This window comes from Trichosurus vulpecula, chromosome 6 (assembly GCF_011100635.1).
Source record: "Trichosurus vulpecula isolate mTriVul1 chromosome 6, mTriVul1.pri, whole genome shotgun sequence".
In the NCBI taxonomy this organism is placed as follows: Eukaryota; Metazoa; Chordata; class Mammalia; order Diprotodontia; family Phalangeridae; genus Trichosurus; species Trichosurus vulpecula.
The window spans coordinates 33,332,757-33,360,505 of NC_050578.1; positions in this window are offsets into that span (position 1 = coordinate 33,332,757).

A 27,749-nucleotide genomic window follows, 5' to 3' on the forward strand; every position below is an offset into this window, starting at 1 on the left:
GTGAATTTCAGCTCAATATAATCAACCAACCAAAACACTTTTATTAAGTATCTGCTATGTGCCAGGCACTGAAGCTGTCCAGAAATATAGTAGCTGCCTCAGTGGGTGGTATGATGCCTTTTACTGGAGGTATTAAATCAAAGGCTGTTGTATATGGGATACGTATTTTTGCTTCCTAGGGGCTCCTCAAACATCTTGACAGGTACACACTGGTCCCATGTACAGAGTCAAAGTCTGGAGAGATTATGAGTTAAATTATAAGTTTTCATAAACAAACATTTAACAATAATATGCATTGACAAGGACCTGCTCACTGGACTACATCTAAGTTGAATAATATCAAAAGATTCTTTGGTAATAAAATAAACTCCATCAAGTCCAAGGCCCCTTCTCGACACTGCCTTACATGAGATTCACTAATCAGGAAGCCTTAAGCATTTAGTCTATCCTCACTTCAGGGTTTCACTGAGTAAGGACCATTAGTGGGACTTAAGTCACTAACCTCAAGCAGTCTAGTAAATCTCTTAGTGTCTAAGGGTTGGTCAGAGCTAGAAGCACTAACATCATTAAGGCTGTGTTGTTCCTGTGGCATTTCTAGCCACTGTAAGAGGCCCCTGATCATTTCTGCCATTTTGCATGTCCCTCTTCTAGGTCTGCTTCTAGCAAATTTCCCAGCTGTTAATAAATGGCCCTCATTCCCTGTTCCCTGTTCTGGGTCCCTTTTATAGTCCTGTATAGTACTATTCCTGAAACACTTTGTACTCCCAAGAGATCATCCCAGACAGCTTCTGTGTAGGTCTCCCATATTGCCCATCTTCCTACCTCATATGCTGAGAAAAGGAGACCATTTCCTTTCACAGGGGACCAGTTTTCTTCTATAACCTATAAGGGAAGAACACATCAGCTTATCTGTTTCAGGAAAATGGACTTATAGCTCACATATATTTATACCAGAGCATTTTCATCACTGAAAACTCCTTTTGTACTGAATTCTCAGGGCATTAGGTTTTACACAGGTGATTCCACAGGGGGCAAAGAAACCACTTTTCTTGCTTCTAGAATGAAGGAACTTCCTTGGAAGCACCAAAAAGGGATCTTCCATCTCCATTTCAAAGAGTTAGCTCAGAAAGATTCATCACGACTTGAACACTTTGTACCCCAGAGCTTGGGCTGTGGGTTTTCCACTCATATCTTCACTCCCCAAGGATCTAAGGACTAGTAGGGATAAGAAACACCACACTCCTTCACAACTGTTTCAGTCTACTGTAGTTCTCCCAAGGAAGTTGACAGGAGCTATCTTTCTGGGGCAGAGCACCTTGTGGCCTTGAGGCCACATTGGCCTTCTAGGTCCTTGAGTATAGCCTTCTGACTGAGTCCAAGTTTTACAGAACAAATCCTTTTATTAAGGGGATTTGTTTCGTGAAGTTTGGATTCAATCAAAGGGCTGCACTTGAAGACCCAGAGGGCCACATGTGGCCTACAGGTTCCCTACCCCTGATTTAAAGCAAGAGTTCTTAACTTGGGGTCCATAAATCCTCAAGGGGTCAGTGGATAGATTCAAGGAGTCTGTGAATATGGATGAAAAAAAATTACATTTTATTTTCACTAACATTGGACTGATGTGAACATTCCCTTCACATATATAATATGTGTGTATATATATATATGTATATACATGATAATATATAAATGTATGTCTGCTTTTTAAAGTACATAAGTATGTACATATGTATATACACATACATATGTATATATAATATATATTAAAAATTCTGGGGAATTTTTAGGCTTTATCAGACTGCCAAAAGGGCTACAACACAAAAAGGTTGAGGATTAGAGGGAAAGGTTAAGATCTAGGGGAAGTTAGAGCGAAGGCATACACACACACATACATACACACACATACACACACAAGCACACACACGCGCGCGCACACGCACACACACACACACACACACTCTTACTCATTTCTTCTGATATTATCAAGTTCCACTGGACAGATAAAGATTTGTTGTCTTCCCTACACCTCCTCACGTTAAGCATCAGTACTCATCACTGTGGTTTCATTCTGGGGAAAATCATAGGATTAACAGGGTTAGACCTGGAAAGAATCTTATTGGCTATCTAGTTCCATCCCCTAATTTTAGAGATAGACAGTCAAGTCCCAGAGAGAAATGAGTTGTCCGGGAAAACACAGCTGGTAAGTATTTGTGGTGGGATTTGAACCCAAGTCTTTGTGAATGCAGGCCCAAACTCTGACTACTATGATACATAGCTACCTCTCAAACAACTATTAAGTAACCATAGAAATAGATTTTGATCTTGTAGTTTCATTGATAACAGGGTACTCCTTCTACAATGCAGGCTGGTACATTCTCTGCAACTCATTATCTTAAAAAGTGCCTAGTGAATTCAGGAATTAGGTGACTTGCCCAGGGTATCACAGCTACTATATATCAGATGTGGATTTTTATCCTAGCTCTTCCTGACTCTAAGGCCAGTGCAGTATCCTTTAAGCTACAGGTGCTTTTCTCTTGGCATACAGTAGGTGCTTAATAAAATGTCGATTTGAAATGAACAAATTCTATGAATTTAAATTTATAATTTGCATTTGAGCCCTCTACATTAGATGAATTACTATCCTACACCAGCAGCTAAAATATCTACCCCAATGCCTTAATGGGGAATCTTTTTTTTTTAATTTACATCAAGCATCATAAAATCTCTGAGTTTAAGAAATCACTTATAAAACATTTTCAAAATATTTCCTCAGCTCTTTTGAAGGTCACAATATTTTATCTAACCTGGAAGTCAGAAAATTTTTATTGCATTAAGAAACTGCAATTTTGTAGGAGAAATAGTTTGCATTTAAGTGTTCACTAAAAAAAATAAAATTAGAAAACAAAGACATTATTATTATTAAAATAGAAGGGGAAAAATCCCAAAAATAGTTGTTCCTGTAAAATAAGCCAGCACTCTTCACAGTTTGAAGGTGGGTTTGGATTCATGGCATGGAGGTGATCCTTGATTCTAAAAAAATAGAGCAGCAGGACACAAGTTCTGGTACAGTGGAAAGAACCATGACTCTGGAGTCAATCAATCAGTCAATCAATCAGCATTTATTAAGCACTTACTATAAGCCAATAGGGCACTGTGCTAAGCACTGGGGACACAAAAGGAGGCAAAAGACAGTCCCTGCCCTCAAAGAGCTTCAATCCAGTGGGAGAAACAACATGCAAACAAATGTATAGAAAGCAAGATACCGTATTTCACCACATAATCATAGCACCCTGCTGTTTTTTCTTCAGTCCAAAAAAATTGGTTTATAACCTTTCATTGCATAATCACATAATCGGTATAATTATATTCATCATGCAGCTTAAAAGGTAAACAGAGAAGCAGTATATACAGCAGTGGCATATGGATACCCATTTATCTCTTGTGCATTGTGAGCCACGGCATAGAATTCTCAACCCAGGTGCATTGTCAGTATTCAATTTTAACGTATATTCACAGATATTCTATGCCTCCTAATCTTGCACCAAACATGGTTTAGTAATAAATGATTTTGAAGTAAAACTGGAAAATTTTTTTAAAAGCTTCACATAATGGTCGCACCCCACTTTTTTGCAAAAAAAAAAAACTGGCATAAGACCTGCGATGATTATGTGGTGAAATATAGTGCGTATATATGTGTATGTGTGTGTGTGTTTGTGTATGCGTATGTACATTTTATATATATACACACACAGACATATGATAAAAAGGAAGTAATTGACAGAGGGAAGGCACTAGAATTAGGAGAAGTTGGGGAAGAATCCCTGTAGAAGGTTGGATTTTAGTTTGCACTTAAAGGAAAACTGGGCAATTTTACCTTGAACACATCCCTTAATTTCCTTGAGTCTCAGTTTCTTCATTTGTAAAATGAGTGGGAGGGGCAGAAGAGATGGCCTTTGGAGTCCCTACCAGTTTTAGAACTATAATCCTGTGAATGCAAATGATTCTCAATTTATTTGTAAAATGGGGTGGTGGTGGGGAGTTATACTAGATCAGGGCTTCTTAAACTTTTTCCATTTGTGACCCATTCAGCGCTTCTTAAACTGTGGGGTCACAACCCAGATGGCCTCTCAGATCTCTTCCAACTTTTAATCTATGAGTACACCAGTAGTCTTACCAAGCTGGAAAGGTTTTGTTGGGAAGGGGAGAAGAGGGGGAGTGAAGTACTTATGTACCCAGCTTAGCTAAGTTCACTGAGGCTTATGTTTTCCAGGGAGAGCTGAATTTTTTGTTCATAAACATCCTCTGAGAAGGGTTACAATCTGTACCAATGAATGGGATGGCGTATGAGACTCTGTGGAAAATTTTAAAACAAAATAGGAATGCTTAGTTCCATGTTGGGTTGGTGTTAGATTTTTTTTTAAATCCCCTATTTTGATCCCCTTTTAAGTCTAAGTCTGGAGTACGGGCAGTTATGAGGACATGCAATGGAATGAATGCAAAAAAAAATTAAGGCCAATCCATTTTGCTACATAACTTATGGAGAAAAATGGAATAAAGACAGGTTATGGTGATAGTGTTTACAAAAAAAAGAGTTGGCAATAGATTTTTAGTTTTTGTTTTATATGCATCTGGTGCAGTATTTGAAGAAGGCATTTATCTCCCTGTACTTGTACAAAGTGGGTGCAGCTGTGACAGCATCACTTTGTGTATTCATTTTGTTTGGCCAGGAAAAAAAGTAATGTCTTCTTGTTATTCACCTTTCTTGCAGACAACTCAATCTGCCTGCAACGAGTTTCAGCTAAAATAAATATACAGAAGAGCCATTTGGTATTTATTAATTTATTTTCTATTCTCAAGACATTTTATAGAGAGGGGGGAAGAGAGTGAGGGAAAGCAAATCATGTACTTTATACTAAATTGTTAATGGTAGCCATGGTTTCTTAACTATTAATTTCCTTATTCATCTCTTCAAGGGGAACAAAGTATCACACCCTCCCTTGCTTATGAAGCCATAAGTAGGGGTGCTGTATTTGTGTACAACGGGGGCAGTGAGGGGCCCAACATCAACTACCTGCGCTAGATATACCTCAACACTCCATTACCTAACCTGGCTCTGTCCTGGCAACTTCCAGAGACATGTTGGGCACAGAAGGAATTTGGTTGTTGTAGCTGAAGCATTGAAAAGTGGCTGCGTCACTGAGGATTGACCAGCATGCCAGGAAGAATTGCCTCCTAGGTAGAGCTTAAAAGGATAGACTCTGCCCTCTGACCTTCTCCCTCTTCCAGGCTTTGGAGATTGTGGGCCCTCTGTAGAGACTCTATCATGGATTTTTTGAGGAATGGGGTGAAGAGACCTTCTTCCCCTATTGCAGGTTCTGTGGCAAATACTTAAAACTGGCAGACTGGCAGTGTGTATACATATATACACACACACATACACATACACACAAGTATATACATATACATACACACATGCATCCACATATACACACACGTGCACACACACACACATATGCACATATGCACACACATGCACATACCTACATATACCTATACACACATATACATACGCATATACATATACATACCTATAACATGCATACACATGTACCTGTACATGCAGACATATACATACACACAGCATACACATACATATATACTCAATGCACATACACATACACACATGTACGAACACATGCACACATGTGTGTATCTGCACATTCATATACACATGTATGTGTGTACATATAATACATGCCTATGCCTATACATATACACATGCATATATATATACATTTATTTATTTATTTGTTTGTTTATTTATTTATTTATATGCACATACATTTCAAAGTCTAATACAAGTTTCAATGTATTTATCCATTTCCATTGCTTTAAGAGGTTAATAACAGTTACACTCCCTATCTCTCATCTGGGAAATAATTAGAAAAACTGTGTACTGGCTTCTGTTACTTGCTTTGTCACTAAAAATCTGTGTGACCGTGGGTAGGCATTTCATTTCTTTGGGTCTGTAAAATGAGAAGATTCTGAGATAAAGTTTGCTCTAAACAACTTGAAATCAATATGAATCGTTTCCCTTGGAACCACACAGTCAAATTCTAACCTAAATGCTTGGGTGGGGATTTTAGGTATACATGAAGGCATCTGATCTTGTGAACTTTAACAAGGATACTCCTCCAAGCCAAACAGATAGGGGCACCCTACTTATAGATCTCCAGTGAAGGGCTGATAATGAAATCTGGTGTTTAACAACAACCTTCTCATTAAGAATGTTTTTCCTTAGAGTTCATCTAAATTTCTAAATGCTATAGTAATAGCCTCCTAATAGTTCATCTCACCTCTCTTTTTCCTCCCCAATCTAGCATTTAAGCCACTGCCAGATTCACTTTCCTTATTCACAGATGCTCATTTTTTCCAGCCAACTTGTACTATTAGCTGTCGAGTATCTAAAGTCCCTTTCGTCTAGTCTTTATTACTATGCCCATGCAATTCTCTTGGCCTAAAATGCCCCTGTCCCACTTCTTCCTTTTGAAATCCTAACTAGATTTCAAGTCTCCTCAGATTCTCCTCCCATATGAAGAGTTCTTTAATAGACGCTAGGTGTATTTCTTGACCCTTAACCAGGAGTGCCTTCCAGGGCTCTGTCCTGGGCCATCTCCTCTCTGCATTTTGTCTTTTGATGATCTCATTGACTCCAAGTAGATTATATTATGCAGCATACTCTCATGAATACATGCCGAGCTCCTATTTTTCTCCTGGTTTCCGGTACCATATAATCAGCTACAAAATAGATATGTTTATAACAATACCCCATAGGCAAAGAAACTCAAAATGTACAAAATAGAACTTATTTTATGCTAAACCTGCATCTCCCACACACCCTTTTTCTATACAAGGTCACCCAAGTTAACAAGTTCAACTTTATAATTTACTCTTAATTCCCCCTCAACTCCTATATGAAATTATTTGCTAAGCTTTGTTAATTCTACTACCACCACATTTCCTTTAGCTGTCTCTCTCACACATAGCCACCCCTTTACTGAAATATTTCATAACATCTCAAATGGACTTTTACAAAAGTTTCCTAATTGGCTTTCCCAGATTCTAGCCTTTCCCCTGTCTGTCATATGGCTAACAAAGTAATATTCTCAAAGTAGTATTCTTAAACCAATACATCTTACCTTGTTATTCCACTGCTCAACCAGCAACAGTGGTTCCCTATTCCCCCAGGATAAAATATAATACCTTTGTTTGGCATCTAAATCCCTTCATAGTGTGGCTTCAGTCTGCCTTTTCAGTCTCAGGACTACTCCTAAACAATCTAATTTCCAATTTGCTATTGTCTATATACAACATTCTCTCTATTTTTAAAGTTTTTTTTGTTGTTGTTTAAAATGTAATGCCTTGTGTACTATATAGGATAGGATGTGTCCACGTTATGAGAAATAATTTACGTGTAGTTCAGTTTTCATGATGATTCTTCTACTTTTTTGCCTCTCTACTTTTGTGCATCCTGTGCATGACTTAATAACCTAATGAAGATGTGACCACTATTTCTATAGAAAAGGACACACACGCACACACACACACGCACACGCACACACATACACACACATACGCACAAGTTTTTCAAAATGGACAGCATAAGGGTACATGTTGGGTGGCAGCAGGCTACAATTCATAATGATTATGAAGACCTGGAGTAAAGGGTGCGCTCAAAGAAATATGCTGGATATGCACTGAGAGTGAGACACAACCACTGGGTAGTTTGGCTGGTTCCATTGATATCCTTTCAATGTTGAAAAAAAAAAGTGAGGAAGGCACCAAAAAGGTGAACTCTTTGTGCGGAATTAACGGGAGAATGTAGACGAAGGTTCACGCAGTATTGTCAGGCATGGATGGGTTTTAATTCATATGATCACAGATCTGTTTGTTTGCTTGAGTATTTAAATAGGGGAAGCTATGCAGGCAAAGACCTATGTTTTCTTCAGCTAGCTAAGGTGGGTGGCAAGAACTCAGGTCACAGTACAGGGTGTTGTTGGGATAATCGAAGGGAGAGTCAATGAGCCAAATCCTAGGGCTTATAGTTGTAAGAAGAAACATGGAGTTGCAAGGCTTAGTAGGCCTTTGGTATAAAAAACACCTTCTAGTAACTTTATGGCTGCTCCAAGGTAAATAATCTCAGTTCATTTAAAATTTCAGTATTCCCAGTAGAAAACATTATGCAAGGTACCATGCAAATTATGTGAAAACATTTCCATATTTTACTTATCAGGTTGCTATAATAGCAAGAGAAAAGGTGAAACATATTAAAAAAGGTCAACAATTATCAACAGCTCTGAACAGAAGAACTAATGGTAGGTTTGATATTAAATTCATAATTTTAAAGGCAACTTAAGATAAAGCCTATTCAAAATGCTAATTTTAACTCCGTGAAAAATTATTCAAAGCTTTATAAAAGACAACTTTTGTTACCCTGGCCAGACAGCATATTTTATTTCTAGAGTTAAAGAAAATGACATTTTCCCTAAGAATGTTTATATTTTGAAACTCAATATTTTGGTTGCCTAGTGACATGATTGCTTTTCTTATTTAAAAACAAAAGGAAGCCTTGTGTATTGTATATGGTGGGATGTGTCCATGTTATTAGAGATGATTTACATGCAGTCCAATTTTCATGATGATCATTGTAGTAAACAGGAGGTCAACATAACTTCTTAACTCAATTAATATTGGATTTCTAAATAAACTGCCTATTTAAACCCATGTTGATTATAAATAGTATATCCGTTTGATGGCTTTGACCAAATCCTTACAACAAATTAGTATGCCACCCAAAACATCTGGTAGCATGGAGGGGAAACTGGGGGAAATACAGATTGGTAATAAGCTCAAAAATAATTTCTATTTAAGTAATTGTATTATTGCTTTCCTTGCAGAAGAGAAATGTGGTACTGCTAAGACAACATACTGCATATATTGTCATATGTGGTCTCTACCGAATGATTTTACTTAATGTTCTTTGTCAAAATGTATGGTTTAGTTTTGATGGGGGAGGTAAGGAATGATTGTGATACCAAGAAATAGATATAGAGACTGAGCCTATAACTTCATTGGTATGCAGGGGTGGGGAACCTGTAGCCTCAAGGTCACATGTGGCCCTCTAAGCCCTCAAGGGTGACACTTCAACAGAATCCACCTTCACAGAACAAATCCTTTTATTAAGGAGATTTTTCTGTGAAGTTTGGATTCTGTCAAAGGGCCACACACTTGAGGACCTAGAGAGCCACAGGCAGCCTTGAGGCAGCAGGTTCCCCACCCCTGGGGAATTCTTAGGTGAAAAAAACTCCTATGACAGCGCAAGTTGAGAACTTACACTCTTAGAAAGCTTCCTATAGCATCGACTCTTTAACTGTCCAGCCCTGGGTAACAAAGTAAGAGTTTGTCAGGAGCAAGATTTTCGTCTTTGAGGCCAGCTATACCATGATGCTTCTTTAAGACAAAAGACATAAGGAAAATGTATTTGTAAGTGGAAACTTTAAAAAGAAAGAAGTCATGTTGTGTAGAGATGTAGTGCAGAGATGACTTATGAGTAGTGTAGTGTTCAAGATGAATCTTATAGGGAACAGGAAACCAACATGTATTTTTTAACCCAATTAATTGGTGGAGTTCTAATTTATATTAGAACGAATTCTAACTCATCCTAGCTTCATATTTCACCGTGTTAACCATGATTAGTATACGTGTTTGATAGATTTGAACTAGTTTTCTGATTTATTTGTGCTCTACTTCTTAACTTTGTCATTTCAAGTTGATGATGCAAATTAAAAATAAAAGACTGTCCATCTGTCTAAAGACAAACACCTGAATAAATCCCCAAATCTCACCAATTCAATTCACATCATCAAAAAAAAATTATTAAGCTCTTACTATGTCCAACATACTGTGGTAAGACCTGGAAATACAAAGGGAAGAAATATGATATAATCTCCAGTCTGAAGGAGTTTTAGTCTGTTAAATATATGTATTCAAGTGAATAAATATGAGTAAGGAGAAAGCCCTGTGAACTTAGTCTATCTGGTGAATCTTCATAAAGGATGTAACGCTTTAGTCAAGCCTCAGATGAAGAGAAATCTCCTGGTGGGCAGGGATGAAGGTGTGCATTCTTGGCATGGGAGACAACATGTAAAACAAGTACATCGAAGATGGAAGTTGATGGGGGAAAAGTGTTGTTTAGATCACTGGCAAAAAAGGAGTTTTTGAACTATAGTTATAAGGCTGCAAAGCTACACTGGAAACAAATCATAAAGGATTTTAATTGCCAAGCTCAGTTATTTTTTCCTTTGAGGAGATACATGGCCATGTATCTAAAATTCTTCTAAAATTGCAGGTCATAAAGCAGTTAAACCTTCTCATTCTTTTTCATTCTTAAACATGTGTCCATAAATACTCTATATTCATTCATCCAAAGTATGCAAGGCTTTCTTCTAGTGTTTTTAAATATTCAATTCATACTTGTTCGGCTGTGGATTAATTATTGTTCCTTGCTCTCCCTTTGTTAGTAGCCCACTTTATACTTTTTCCATCACACCTTTCTTGCTACATTAATTCTTGTGTGAGAATCATCTTTGGTACCTTGCAACATTCTAGTATCCATCATGTATCTCTCATTCACCAAACTGCCTTTTACTGGGTAGAGTCTTTTGGTAGACTTTGGTAACTCTGCCTGTACCCATAATAAATATTGTTGAAGAAAGGTGACAGACAGGGGGAATCACAAAAATAAAATTGATAAAAGCCTCACCTCTACTAGTGAACTTCTACATCTTCTTTTCCTCCTCTTTCCCCCATCTCCAATACTCATCAAATTGAAATTCCCTTTCACTGGGACCTACCACAGCTTTGGTATGGATTTGATGAAAAGGATCGACAATAAAATATAAGAGGAGTTAACTTAAAATTCAGTTATGGTTGTGGTAGTTGTCCGGAAGAGATGTTTTCCTAACCCAAATAGGACTATATTTATGGAAATATACACAGGAAATACTTTTGAGGAAAAAAAAGACTTTTTGATGTTCTTTGACTACTTAGCCAACACCATCCTGGGTCCAAAACAAATATGGCCACCTAAATTTAGTAAACTGATTAACATAGCCTAGCCATGCATGCTTATTTTAACAAACATACTTGTGACTCCTGAAAAAACAAAAACAAACAAACAAAAAATGAAACTAGGAGAGATGGTATAGATTGCCATGTTGAATATTTAAAATAACAAGTAGAATGTAGATAGTCCCTAGTTAACTATGTGACATTTTTATAGCATGTTTTTCTTTTAATATAACCTCCTTTTTATATGTTGGTTGTTTTCACTGGCATGATACAAATAATAATCGAAATATTTATGGGGATGGTTTGAGCCATAGTTTAAGTCTTATGAATTATGGTGATTACATAGTAAAAGACAGTTGAATCAAATTGAAGAAACACTTTTTGATACCAGATGTGTAAAGGGCATTTGCTAGGGACTAAGGAAAATAGAAAGATGCCTAAGAAAGCATCTTTGCCTTCCAGGAGTTTGAACTCTAGTTTTTGGCAATAATTTATTTTTAAAAAAATTAAACAAAAAAATCAGAATGGAAACAAAAGAAGACTACTGTATTTTCCATTTCTTGACATGAATAACTACATTTCAGAAGGGAAAAAGTTTCCATTTCAGTGTCAAAAAAGTCAGATTTTAACCCTGTGATTTGCCTGCCTTTATGCAAGCTTAGCTCAAAACACAGAGTTTCCTTTCTTGGACTCCTAAAGCCAATAAAAGATTAGTAAATTGTAACATAACTGTCTCCTCTTCCCTAAGACACCCCCTCAAGTTGAAAATGATATATTTTAAAAGTACATGAATTTTGTATTTTTAGGAATAATTTCCCTCTCTGTAGAGAGGCTAATCATTTGCCATTTGGAGCACAATTTAAGGATACATACACATGAACTGAGATTCAGAATATAATAAAAATGTAAAGAGGTTGCTTCTGTAGTATAAATAATTCATTTGACAACCCCCCTTCCCCCAATCTGAACCCAACTGCTGTGGCCTATTCAAACAGACATGTTTCTATCAATGTCCTTCCTATTTCTAAAATTATACTTAGGGAACTGAGTTTCTTCACTCATTTGCTGCTTTCTTTTGTTCCCATTTGTAACGTCCATAGCTGGCCTGACTTTCTGAAATTTTTAAAGCAAAATCTCAGGTAAATAAAAAAAAATGAATTATATCTGTTGCTTTGAGTTGGCATTTTATAGATTTAATGATCATGTTGGAAAGGGTTTATATTCAGAAGTTCATTTTTCCCATGAAGACACACTAGCGTATGGGCCAGCTGTTGTTTCTCCCTTCCTTGGCTTATAGTATTGTATTTTAAAAAGCCTTTCAATAACATGCATACATAAATGCAAACATGGTTTTTCTTTTGAGACAGTATTTATTAACCAATTATTTTGTGCCAGGCAGTGTACTCTATAGATGCTGGAATTGCAAAGACAAAACAGTGATAGTCCTTGCTCTCCAGTGATATAGTTTATTACAGGACAAAACACGTGGACACAGAACGATATATTAAATACATACAAAGTAAATACAAGCAATTAATGAAGTAGATCTTAGTTCCCTGTGTAGGAAGGATGATAAAAACCTTCATGTGAGAGATCATGCTCAATTTGAGATTTTCTGGAAGCTGCGGTTTTGAACAACTAATTGGGGGTGATAAAAGAGTACATTTCAGGCATAGGGCACAGCTTTACACAAAAGAATAGAGAGATGAAGAATCACAAGAGACAGTAAGAAGGACAGCATGGCTGGACTATACAGAACATCCTCCTCCTCCTCCTCCTCCTTTTCCTCCTCCTCCTCCTCATCATCATATAGTGCTTTAAAATTTGCAAAGTGTTTTACAAATATTATCTTTTCTCATTCCTAAAACAACCTAGGGAGGTGGGTAGTATTATAATCACTGTTTATTAACGAGGAAATTGAGACAAAAGAGAGGTTAAATGCCCAGAGTCACATAGGTCAAAATTGAACTCAGGTCTTCCTTTTTATTATTCCACTTAGCTGCCCCTACAAAGGGAAGTAATATATAATAAATCTGGGAAAGTAGATTGCAGCCAAGATTTGAAGATATTTAAATGCAAAAATAAATGACTTTATATATGATCTTATAGGAAATAGGGAGTCACTAGAGTTTATTGAGCTGGGGAGTAAATGTTTAGAATCTAAAGCATGATCTAAGACTATCTCTTTGGAATCTATGTGGGGGATGGATTGGAGAAGGGAGATCAATCATGTGGTCATTGCAATAGGTCAAGTACTACTTGATGAGAGCCTGTACTATATTAGTGGTTGCATAAGTAGAGATAAGTGGAATTGTAGGAATGATGTCGGGGAGGTAGAAATGAAGTTTGGCAACTATTTTTATATGGGTCAGTGTGAAAGAGAGAAAGAATTTAAGAATAAGATTGTATTTACGAACCTCAGTGACTCGAAGGATGAGAGTTTGTTTGACAGAAATAAGCAAGTTTAGAAATGGAGGAAGTGTTTCATCATCATCACAACAAAGCATATTGGAAACTACAACAGCAAACACACATAGTAAGAGAATTATGAGCAGTGTCACCAAAAAGAGAGAAGAGAATATACTATGTGTGTTGGTGTTCAGTCATTTCAATCACGTCTGACTCTTTGTGCCTCCATTTGGGGTTTTCTTGGCAAGGATATTGGAGTAGTTGGCCATTTCCTCCTCTAGTTCATTTTTACGTTATGAGGAAACTGAGACAAACAGGGTTAAGTGACTTGTCCAGTGTCACGCGGCAAGCAAGTGTCTGAGGCCGCATTTGAACTCAGGTCTTTCTAATTTCAGCCTGACTCTATATACTGCACCACCTAGATGCCCTATACTGTGTCTGTAAACACACACATATGTATGTATGTATGTGGGTATGTATGTATATACATATTCTATGTGCATATGTGTGAATATATGTGTACATATGTATCTGGTTATAGTGTTTGTATATATGCATATACAGTGGTGAACAATATTGAATGATGCAGAGCAGTGCAGAAATATGAAGTTTGAGGAAAAGCTATCAGAGATGGCAATTAACTGTTAAGTGATAACTGGTAGCTTTAGAAAGAGCAAAGTGAGAAAGTTGTAAGGCACGTTGCAAAGAGTTGAAATGTGTTAGAAATGATAAGAATTAGAGGCACTCAATGTCAACATATTTCCTTCCTATAAATTTGCTCAGGAAAGAAAAGATAAACATAGTACAATATAAAGTGGGGCTAAATATTTTTTCCCTTAAGTACGGAGGACAGCTGAGTAGGTAGCACAGAAGAAGCTAGTAAACTAGGAGCAGTTTAAGGAAAGAGAGAGAGAGAGAGAGAGAGAGAGAGAGAGAGAGAGAGAGAGAGAGAGACAGAGAGAGAGACAGAGACAGAGACAGAGAGACAGAGACAAAGACAAACAGAGAGAGACAAAAACAGAGACAGAGACACATGAGAGAGACAGAGAGGGCAAGACAGAGAGAGATCTAAGGGAATCAAAAGCTAGGAGGGTGCAATCAATACAAACAATTTTCATATAAATTAATAGAAATTCACAACCTTTCTTATTCATTAACCAGTTAGCTCTAATTCAACCAGAGAAACAATTTTCCCCATAAACGTTGTTCATCATCTCTCAATATCAAACCCCCTAGTTCTATAGTCTTAAATAAGCATCCCCTTTCTAGCTATATAATTAATTAACCACATAACAAACAACAAATAGTAGTATTTTGCCATTTCAGCAATGTACCACATTGGGAAATATCACAGATGGATTCACTTCTAACCTTCAAAGGCAATTGCTACTTCATCCCTACATCTAGAACCCCACGATTCATCTCTCAGTACGGTAATCAAAGTCTATCAAGAGTTTTCATGAAGACATTTTCCCCCTTATTGGGTGAGTTCAACTCAGTCTTTCAGGAAAGATTCTCTTTGCTCTTTGGCTTTGTCCAGTAATAGTCCATTGCTAGCTGTTGAAGTCTCTCTGGAATGACACAAATTTCCACTCCAATAATTCTATTTGCTCTTTAGAATACAAAAAGAAATAAATGTACACAGATTCTTTGGAAGGGGCTATTGAACCAGAGGCAGCAGGTATTAGAGATATTTTAGAGTCAGGATCAATAAGGCTTAGTGGGTAATTGAAATTAAATGCTAACGGGGTAGAGTTTGTGAACAGTTCAGTGTTTAGTGTGATAAAATAAGTAAAGACGGTACTCAATATTTGTTTCTTTTTTAAGAGGTCCTGTAATGAAATTAAACCAGTACCAATAATAACTCTATGTCTTCACTAAAGTTCTACTCAAATGCTTCATAATGATATGGACATAAGTGTGGGTTATTGCGTCATCTGTCAACAGAAAATAAGCTCTGGTAATTCCTACGGAATTGTAAACCCATTGACATAGTATGATTCTGCCTTATTATTGTATAGGAAACAGATTTATCAAGTTCAAAGGGACTCATAACTAATTTGGATGAAGTGTAGCACATTTATTTGTTTGTTTGTTTTTTCACTTAAAAATTGCCAAAGATCATCTACTAAGGCTTGAAGGACTTGCAACTTACATAGTTTGAATAAATACTTCCCACTAATGAAATCGCAAATCCTTGAAGTGTTCATATATTTATTGCTTAGATTTTAGAGCAGTTGCTTCAATAGCCTGGTAACTATATATAAATCAATAAATTTAGTCATTACAGATTTACATGGAATGGCTTTTGAGGAAGGTTGGGAATAACTCATGCAAATGAATTAGAAAAAAAAACAAGTAAAGAAATAAAGACATGATTTCAGAAAGCTAAATGAGTCCATCATAGGAAGTAAAGGAATTCTTTGCTTTTTCTCTTTGTGATTAATAAGAAAAAAAAAGTAGTAGAGTGGAGGAAATCTAAGAGAATACATTCTGAGGGAGAGAAACAAACAAAAATAAGCAAACAAAACATCAGCTGAGTAAGAAAGCAAGCAAGGAAGCTAATTCCTGGTAGAACAGGATTCTTAGAATTAGAATAGGAAATAGAGCTAAAGGATGTGTGTTCGGGAGTTAAACTGGAATTAGTGTATGAAGAAAAAAAATGACTTTTTCTATGAAAGTCAAAGGACAGTGTTGCCAGAAATTAACAGATAATGTTAATTATATGTTAATAATAATAATATAACATATGTATGTAGCAGATATTTTTTATACAGTTTGGACATTTATTGGTGAAACTAGTTAATGAGAGTGAAAGAGAAATTGTATGAGGCCATACTGTTTCAACATCCTTGAATTTCCTTTTTTCTTATCTTTGAAGAGATATTTGCTCTGCTATTTCCTGGACATTTACCTATCATGTGCCTGAGAATAGAGAAAAAATCCCAATAATGAGTCATGTCTGGGTGACTATACCATGAGAATAAATGAGGAGAGAACTTGGACAAGTGTGGTGTTTGTAGAGATCAGGAGTATAAATCAGGCCAAATTTTGATAATGTAAGACAAATCAGCAACTTGTATCAGACATAATGGCTCTGGGAGCTGCCACTAAACCCACACTGTGGTGATTCAGAGCAGGAAGTGGTGAAACCACCTGGTGCTTCCTCTCTATTTTCTCTAATTGCTAGCCAAGCACCTCTCAGGCATGTCTAAAACTTGGAATCTCTTCCTTTATTTTTCTCTCACTACCTACCAGCTCAAAGGAGGTGTTGGATAAGAAGAGGAGAGCTGATAAAGTTTCTTTACAGTTTTCATATTGCTATGCTGAAGCTCTTTTCTGGTTCCTGCAATGTGTTAAAATAAGTAATTTGAACACTAAAAGATCAATTATCTAAGTCTTAAGAATGACATTATCATTAAGATAGATTTTTTGCAAAATATGAGATGGAGCTTCAAGAACAGAGATGAGAGATCTTCCTCCTTTCAGTAACTGTGGAGCATATCTGATACATGTGTGAATGTATGTATATATGTATATGTATATACATGCATATCACATATATTTATGTATATATACACGTGTATACATATACATTTATGTATGTGTGTGTGTGTGTGTGTGTGTGTGTGTGTGTGTGTGTATGTGTAATACATAGAGTAAACCCAGAGCTCCTGATCAAGTGTTATGACTTAAACAATGTTGGGGCAGTTGAAACAAAGCAACTTCTGGTAAGCAACGGGGTTACTGTGACATTCAGGAGAGCCAAAGCATACACATTGAACAATACTGATGAAACTATTGTTGGATGGCCTAAGGATAACACTTGATGACCAAATTTTACACTATACTCCCTTGGTAGATTAATTAATTGATCTATAATTTCTTCATAGGTTACAGAAATCAGAAGAGTCACACAGTGTTTGATTTTTGTAGTTTCTATAGTACCACAAAGAACAAACTAAACACCAACACCATCTGTCACATGCTTAATTACTGATTTTAGATATTTTGGATTCTTTAATTCTTTCTTTTATTATTTGATGTTTAACCTTTGAAGAGGTCTGCCTCACTGAGTCATGACTGAGGATACCCACCTTTTGTATGATTGCAAATTTTGAATTGAATATATGTTTTTTGTTTTTGCTGTTTGATGGGAACACTTTTTTCCCTTTTCTTTCTTCTTTGAATTCATATTTCTGAAATATTTTCTTTTACTCAATGGAATTGTAGTACAGAATTTAGATTTTTTTAAATTATTTTTTTCCTTGTAGGAATTTTCTCTCTCTCATGATTGACCCACTCTGTTTCATAGAATTATAAATGCATTTTGTTCATGTCTTCTATTTGTTATCAATGCATTGAAGCATGCACTTTGATAAGTTGTAGCTTATTTGCATATGGTACTGACAGCAGACGTGGCTTGCTTATTAATATGCTAATTGATGGTGCATGTTGTACAGAGATTATCTTCTGCAACAGCAGCTATAGGGTTCTGCATATCTCCCTTTACAGTATTATTAATTTGCATATTTGCTTTGGCCTCTTATTTGCTACGTATTAGGTGCATTTGTCCAATGCTTTGTTATTTTGTTGTGGTATGGTACTGTATTTTCTGTGTTTGATTTAGCATTATGAGTTTCCTGAATTCATTTTTTAAACTAAGACAAACCAAACGGAGGCTGAAATGTTGAGAGGGAAGTGAGGAGCAGACTCTAAGTTTAAAAATAATAACAATGCAAGACCATTGAAAAGAATTATATGATATTTGGAGAGGTACAATGATTGATATAGTACGGTTATAAGAGGAGAGACTATAGTGTTTTTGGGTGTGTTTGAGCATGAATTATTAGACACGGTTGATCACTCAAAAATGCCTGATATAGTGATATTAGATGAGAAAGTCTCAAAATTCATCACTAGAACCAACATAAGGAGAAACTGTTTAAAAAATGGAAATTATTTTGAGTAAGAGGAAAGTGCTAGGGAAAAAAAAAAACTGATAGGCTTGCATAAGTCAGGAAAAGATACCTTGATTAACAATAGTATGTATAGGGTATTGTAGAATTCAGTTAGAACTTTCTTTTGAAAGGACCCAGCTCCCACTGGGAAAAACCTTTAAAAATGTGAATTGTTCATGTGACTTCAGCTATGTTGTTGACAAACATCTGATCTATTTAAAAAAAAAGTATCTAGGATGTTGGCTAGTCATGCTGAATTCACTTATCAATAGTATTTGCAAGAGCTGCATCGGCATTCTACAGGTGGCCAGATCATTTTGGATGTTCTTTATGGGAAGTTCAATCTAAATTTGTTACAACTGTTCAGCCCAAAAGAAAAGATTACTGACCGGTGAACAGCTTATTTGGGGGTGGGGCCAAGGGTTTGCTAGAGTTGTATTTCAACCTCAGGACTGGAACAAAGGCTAAGCAGTAAAAAATGGGCAATGGTCTGGGAAGACACAGGTCCCTGTCAGCACATTTTTTAAGGCTTTATGGAAATTAATATAAAATTTAATTGTGATCAGAATTGCTCAAAAATAGAAAAAAAATTTAGACTGGTTTGGGAATGAAAAGGGTAAGAAAAATTCAGAAAAATTAACTTCAGCCATCTATCGAATGCATTTTAATTTATGGGCCACTAACACAAAGTCAGAATTCCCCATTGGTTACACATATCCAAAGGCTAGAGCATGTAGAAAACTTGGAGAGAGAAAGAGAGAACTGGGGAAAAACAATTTCTATTTGAAAAGACAAAGGAGCAGAGGAACAGAGGGCCAACAGACTCATTCAGTAACACCATGAGAACTAAACGTGAAAGAGTTTTTTCTGTTAACACCGTGGCTTAGAGGGACACACGAATGGTGGATATACTATTATCGCCAATCCCATACCCATAGTTGCTGCTATGAATGTGCCAAATCCATCATAGCAACAAAGGTATCTCTACACATTGTCAATGTAGGGGGCACTGACATCCCCAAGCGTTCCCTCCTGCAGCCCCTCCCATAAAAAACTCCCTTAAGCAAAGTCACTCCGTCTCTCACTCACCCTGGCTGCTCTGCTCTCTCCGCCTCCTCTCTCTCTGAGCTCCAACTCACTCCAGCTTCCTGCTCCACCCCTTCCTGCTCCACCCCTTCCTGCTCCACCCCTTCCTGCTCCACCCATTCAGCAAGCTCCTCCCACTACAGGCTCCATGTGACTCAGGCTTCCATGTGATTCAGACTCATGTGATTCAGGCAGGTCGCATGGGCCTATTAATGGATTGGGAAACCTCTTCCCATTCAATTACCAATATTCACGTTCCATTAACAATACATATACTCAAGAGAAAAATGCAGGATTATTGTACAAGAAATAGAATTTAAAAGAACAAGAAACAGAGATAGTGTCAGGGATAGAGGTTAGCTTGGCTTTTGAAAACTGGTAGCCTCATTTCTTCATCCACTGTTTTATGGATTTATCCCATCTGGACCCATTAGATTATGCTGAAGTGATAGTGAAGGTAGAAAATGTGCCGTTTCACTGTGATATTGAATAGTACATCTCAAAAGACTATTGTATTACAATCCCTTTGTGAGGCGTTTGAAAAAAATGGCTTTATAGCCTATGAAATGATAGGAATGTTGTGAATTGTACAACAAAGTCTATCCGTATTTGAATAAGTAGACAGGACTGAATTTTCTAAAAGCACTGATGGCATTAACATGGAAATTGACAAAGTACCCCTGGTATGTCCATTCCCTCTAATTATACATGTCAGTACTAATTAGAACAACTTCACCCCATTTAAGGCAGCAGCAGAATAATGCAAGCAAGAAGCTGTATGCTAGTATTTTCACACTTTATTCCACTGATCCAACATATACAGGAAGACAAAGGGAGTGATGACAAGAACATCACAAGAGCATTAGCTCTTTCAATTCCAAAATAAATCCTGAAAGGTTTGACCCTGTTAACTTTCCAGTTCCTGAAGAATAGAAGGATCAGTAGATGGAGAATCTCATAAGGATAAGCATCTTATTGTAAGAGTAAAAATGAGATGTGTATGATCAGTCCTCTCTGAATCATGACCATTAAGATGGAGGAAGATTCTTCTATCTGTGATAGAAGACCTCAGAAACTATTCGAAAACTGTTGTTCATTGGTATCATCATGGCTGAAGTGTCCATATATATTACATAGAGTGGTGGTATGAAAGAAGAATGGAAGCATATGAATATGTATATACTATTGGACTTTAACAAGGGAATTAAAACAGACCAGTACAATTCACCAAGAGTTAAACGTCTTGGATTTTCTTCTAGTTGGCCACCAATTCTCAGATTTGGATTTACGGAATAGATAGATACTGTCAGATTCTCTAGCATAAGAAGGCAAAGAAAACACAGTTTTCAGAATGGCACCTGGATTTTACCAGGTTAACTGTCAATTAAGGCATTTGTCCTTTTTTTCAATGACTAATTGAGGAATTAGTTGGAAACATGAACTGCATGGAAGTGCTGGTTTGCTTAGGTTAACACATTGCCTTTAGGAAAAAAAAACCCAGGAAGAACATGAGGAAACAATTATGAAATTATCAGATAAGCCAGAGGATTCTGGTCTCCAGTTGTCAGTGAACAAGTGTCAGTTTTACAGAGATTCACAAGTATGTGAGTCATATAGTATCTCATTAAGGATTTGGAGAAGCAATCCTTAATTGGTCACACTCTTTAAGAACTGAAGACTTCTCTAGGATTTTCATATCACAGGTTTGGAAAGAATTGTGATTTTATATTATTCATGGGTATATAATTGGTGAGAGGGTTATGTTGTGATATAATGGGTATAGCACTGGCTCTGGAGTCAAAGAACTTGGGTTCAAATCTTGACCCAGGCTTAAAATCTATGAAACTTTGAAAAAGTCACGATATATGCCCAAAGAGCAACCAAACTATGCATATCCTTTGTTTGATTAAGCTAGGTTAGAAGATGTCTTCATGGTAAGAGTAGCTATTCCATATCTAAATGAAAGTTTTCAGCATAGAAGTGAGCTGTTTTGAGAAGTTGTGAGAAGTTCAAAGTCCACATATATGGAGCTAATTTTCACATGTAGTTTCTCATGTATAGGCCCACCATCCTATTTAGTTGAATGTCTCATACAAGAACTGGATAGCAGAGCTAAAGACATAGACAGTGTAAACTTATCAGCCAGAGAAGACTTCACTACTGTCTTTCGCAATAGAAGAGGGCGAAAAAGGATGTAATGGTGTCAGGGATGCAGATGCTCTATTCCAAAAGCCTATTGAAAAAGTAGGCAAGGTACCAGTTTATAAAATAGCATCAAAAAACCCTAATGGCTCTAAGAAGATAATTCATTGAAACAAATTACTGCTAAAAGGAATTTTCGCCAGACTCCCTGAAGAGTAGAAGAAAAGAAGTGATGGACAATCAGCTAACGTCACCCACCAACTGCAAGGGGAATGCTTAAACCCAGTAATACTTCTGAAAGTATATTGAGCCAAAATGTCAGTGTCTACTCTGACCCACCAACTCTGCCTTAGACTGAAGGGGACCTCAGTTCAAACAAAATGGTGGAACTAAACCTAGGGATAGCTCTATTTCTGCCTAGCAATTTAGTTATGGAGAACACTAAGAAGAAAACCCATTGTACTTGGGAATGCTTATATTCAGACAATATGATCTACAAGTTTTGGCTTGGGAATGAAAATATATGAAAGGAATATCCTGATGACCATTAGCCCATACCATCAATTGGCTTATGTATAATTACAGAAAGACCAACGGGTTGTAAAATAATTCAGACTATTTGATCTATGGCCAATCTATCATCAGGTTTTAGGAGAAACCCGGAGAAGTTTTTACATGTGTCACCATTTGACAACACTATTGTTTATATCTGAAATTTATGCTTTAGGTATAATTAATAATAATAACAATGATAATTAACATTTATATAGTATTTACCATGTGCCAGGCTAAATGCTAAGTTCTTTTCTATTTTCTATTTTCTATTCTAATTATTATCTCATTTGATCTTTACAACAACCCTGGTGAGTAGGTGCTATTATTATCCCCTTTTTAGAGAAAAAAAAATTGAGGCAAACAGAGGTTAAGTGACTTCCTCAGGGTCATATAGCTATTAAGTGCCTGAGGCTGAATTTGAACTCCCAGCACTCTATCCACTGTGTCACTTGTTATATATTGACATTTGTATCAATTATATTTGCATGTTTTCTGACATGTTGCATGCCATCATTGCCTGTTGATAGGTTAAAATATAGGTTAATAGGCTATAGGTTAAATTTCATGTTTATATTTCATTTGGGTATTAGATTTTTTACTTATAGTGTTAGCTATGTATTGCAAGATACATATCGGTCTGTGATGTATTATTATATGTTTATTTGCATATATGTTATTGATTCCATTTAAATAGTTCTAATAGCATAATTTCTCTTAGCTATGCATTTTTGGTTGCTATTTATGTGTTGATTTTTGCTGTTTATGATTTTTTGCTTATCGTGTTTTAGGTATGCACGTACCATTGCATGTAATATGTTTTGTACATGATTAAGGCTTCTGGTCATTGAAGCTGTCTATTAAGTGATATTTTACATCTCCTGCATGTAATGTTAATGGGGGTATGATATAAACCTTACGGTGGGATGATTTCCTGGGATGTTGGTGTAACCATTCATGATGTATTAATGTTCCTGCTAAATGTAATGGTTATTGTATATATTTGCAAGATGTCAAGCAAACCTCAATTCATTGTTAATGGGATTTATATAAGCAGGTATCTCTAATGCTTCTCAGACATTGACTGGAAGAATCAGTCCTTCAGTCAATTAGCAAGCATAAATTACAAAGTACTTAGCACTCTACTAAATAGTGGGCATACAAAGAAGGGGGAAAAATCCCTATCCTCAGGGTGCTTGTCTTCTAATGGGAGAGATAGCATGCAAACAACTATATACAAAAAAGATAAGAGGTTAATTTGGGGGTATCTCAGGGAGGAAACACTAACATTAAGGAGGACTGGGAAAGGCTTCTCCTGGAAGGTAGGTTTTTTTGAGATTGAAGGAAGCCAGGGAAGACAGGAAGCAGAGATGAAGTGGGAAAGAATTCAGGCATGGGGAGATTAACCAGAAAAAAATGCATGGAATTGAAACATGAAATGTCTTGTATGAGAAGTAGCCAGGAAGTCATCGTCAATGGATCATGCAATTATACTATAATGATGGTTAGTAATGTACCAATAATTCTGCCAAGACAGATATTTTAAATTCTTAGGAATAGTGTTTTTATGCGTAGAAATGGCCAACATAAGAAATTTTGGAAATCCAAAAGTGCCAAGAGCTTTCCCTGCGAATCTCTAGTTATATTATTGCTTATATCAATTTTAAGTTCTCTTGATATTTTCATCACAAAGGATTTTTTTTCAGAAGCTTGTAACAGTAGAATTTTTTTGCTCCGGGCTAAAAGTTAGCATTGACCTGTTTAAATCATAATAGCTTTGAAGGAAACATTACTGTTTATCATGTCAATAGCCCAATGGACCAGGAACTACTGAAAGATCAACAGTACCTTCTGAATCATTACTGTAATGGAAGAACTTTAATGACTCCACTGAAATCACATTCAATTTCAATGCGTTTGTCTCAGGCCAGCTCCAGGAAATATTTGGTCTGGCAATAATTGTCTTTTATAAAAAGAGCAGTGAATCTCAGGAAATTAAATATAAAGGCATGCAAAGGAATCCAAATATCTGCGACTTTGGAGCCTTTAGTATCTAAAATAATGGTTAGGATTTTAGTGTTGATTGAGGTTCTGAGAAAAATCAGCGGAATTCACTCAGCACATAAATAACTCCCTGGGAGTTAAGCAAAGTGCTTCTACAGCTGCCAAAGTTCAGGCAAGGATGCAACCATTTAGCTCACGGCAGGAGGAATTTACTAAAAGGCAGCCCAGATCCCTAGGAGAGCCTCTGCACCTGCATGAGGCTCTAGTCATATTATGGGCCTGGATGCAAAGGCCACCACAGAAGGAAGCACAGTGAATATCAACAGACTGATCTCATGATGTGACACCAGGTCATTGGTTTGACCATCACTTACTGCTCACAAAGCCCCAGGAGTTTTATTTTTTATTGCCTCTGAGATAAAATGCAAATTCTATGTAAAGTATTGAAAACCTTAAAAGTGCTACACAATTATTATTAGTTCTGTTTGGCTGTAAATACAGCCTTTCATAATATGCCTCCTGCCTATCTTTCAATCAATCCAATCAATAAATATTTATTAAGTGCCTACTATGTGCCAGGCACTGTTCTAAGCCCTAGAAGCTTTGAAGATGATTGAAACACTGTTCCTGTTCACCCATTCTTTAGTACAACTGAACTTGCCCACATGCTGGTCACCCCACAGGACATTCTCCCTCCTCTCTGAGCTATTTCAGTTTCACCTACAGGCTTGCAAAGCACTACTTTCTCACCTCTGTCTCACAGAATTACAAGCTTCCGTCAAAGCTCAGATCAAGAACCACTTACATAAAGTCTTTCCTGCTTCCTACCCCCACAACCCAACATACTAGACTCTCTCCCTTAAAATTACCAAGTGCTTATTTTGTTTATATTTTAGCATTTTTGTATATATGTAACTGTCATTCCACTAAAAGAATATAAGCTCCTTGAAGACAGGAACTGTTTTTGTAATAAAAGGTTTTTTGATCAATTGATTATCATTCCTAAGGCCCACTGCAGGCCCACACCCAAAAGGTATGAGCTAGTTTTTGGCAGCTATATAACTTGAATGAATGAATGAGTAAATGAATGAATGAATGAAAAAAATTATTAAGAGCTTTGGGAGGCATATGGGATATATGGGATAGAAATATATATATAATATATACTCACACACATATATACATACACACACACATATGATAGAAAAAACAAGCAAACTGGAAACAGGCCTAGCTTTCAAGGACTAATTAGAGAAGACATTATATATAGGAGATTTCAGCTACAAATCAGATGGAATGATTTCATGATCGTTAGGATTTGGTAGTGAAGCATATGGTAATGCTTTTCTTTATGTCATTACCACTGATAAAATCATATCTTTTTCTGATGTTGCACCATTTGATAGTGCCAAGGGCTTCAGGGGTACGATGTTTCTTTTTCATATCTTTACTAACTGTGTTTGCTGGGGAGGCAAGAGCTGCAGCCCCTGCAAAAGTTGTTTCTCTGTCCTATCTCCCTAGGGGTGGCTTTGAGGAAAATCAGCTCCCAAGGTTGTGTTGTGTGGGATGCTATTGCTTTCCAGAGTCTTGGGCTTACTTGCCTATGGGCATCAGGTGGTTAGCACATAGTGCTGGTGGGAGTAAGGAAGATGAAACTGTTTTACCCAGTGATCACATTTTTGATGATGGCTGTGGGTCCAGGCTAGAACTGGGGCTGGTGATCTTTGGAACACTGCCATTTCCAGGGCTCTTGGATTTGGAGTCCTGGGTTTGTGTCTTCATGATCTAAAGGAAGGTGGAAGTAGTCTGACTCGCCTGACACATGTGGCTTCCTCTCTGTCCTTCAGGGTTCCTTGCTCCTACCATTAGGCTGGTCAGGTGTCTCCATCTGGGCTAGCAGTCCATGAGAGCTTGGCTGCTGGGCTTGAACTGGGAGGAGATCAGGACTCTTTCTCAGTATCAAGGTGTAGGCATTAGCATCTGAGAAGGGACAGAAAATCAGGGGAACCAGCCACACTCAACAGTTATTACTGCCTTCCAAATCTGCTCAAGTGCCACTTTTATTAGCCATCTCTCTAGGAAACTATAAGCCTTCCCTGTAGACAAACAGTGTCCATCTGCCTGACTACCTTCTACTTCCTCTAATGGCCACTTGGTGTCATCACCAGAAAGAGGCTCAGTGGGTGCCTTCCCACCACAAAGAAGCTATGAAAACCCAGGGAGATGCAAAGTGAGCTGGTGAACATCCATAGCTAATACCAGTCCGGCTCTTGAACTTCCTATGGACCCAGAATAGAAATACCCTTCAGTAACTGCACAGAGAAGTCTGGTTGACCCACAGTGTTGTTCTTAAGGCTCTTTATACCGTTCAATAGGAGATGCAACTTGATTTATCTGCCAAAAGATCTGATCCAATTAAATTCAACAAACATTTATTCAGTGCAAGCTGAAGGCAAGACTACATGAAAGTTGTTTGAAATTCAAAGATCAAAGTGAAAGTCTCTATCCTCAATGTGCTTATATTTTGTTGTAAAGTCAATGGTAGTTAAATTTTTTTCATATTTCCTTTTTTTAAATTTATTTAATATATTTAGTTTTGAGTATTGAGTTTCACAAAAGTTTGAATTACAAATTTTATCGCCATTTCTACCCTCCCCCCACTCCAAGATGGCGTATATTCTGGTTGCCCCATTCTCCAGTCAGTCCTCCCATCTGTCACCCCACTCCGCTCCCATCCCCCTTTCCCTTCTTTTCTTCTGGGGCAAGATAAATTTCTATGCCCCATTGCCTGTGTATCTTATTTCCTAGTTGCATGCAAAAACGTTTTGTTGTTGTTGTTGTTTTTGAACAACTGTTTTTAAAACTTTGAGTTTCAAGTTCTCTCCCCTCTTCCCTCCCCACCCACCCTCCTTAATAAGGCAAGCAACTCAACATAGGCCACCTGTGTATCATTATGTAAAACCCTTCCACAATACTCATGTTGTGAAAGATTAACTGTGTTTTGCTCCTTCCTAGCCTATTCCCCTTTATTGAATTTTCTCCCTTGACCCTGTCGCTTTTTGAAAGTGTTTGTTTTTGATGAACTCCTCCCCCTGTCTGCCCTCCCTTCTATCATCCCCCCTTTTTTATCTTCTTCCTCCTTCTTTCCTGTGGGGTAAGATACCCAACTGAGTGTGTATGTTATTCCCTCCTCAGGTCAAATCTGACGAGAGCAAGATTTACTCATTCCCCCTCGCCTGCCCCCTCTTCCCTGCCTACAGAACCACTTTTTCTTGCCACTTTTATGTGAGATAATTTACCCCATTCTATCTCTCTCATTCTCCCTCTCTCAATATATTCCTTTCTTATCCCTTAAATTGATTTTATTTTTTTAGATATCATCCCTTCATATTCAACTCACCCTGTGCCCTTTATGTGTGTATGTGTGTGTATACATATACACATACATATATATATTTATATATA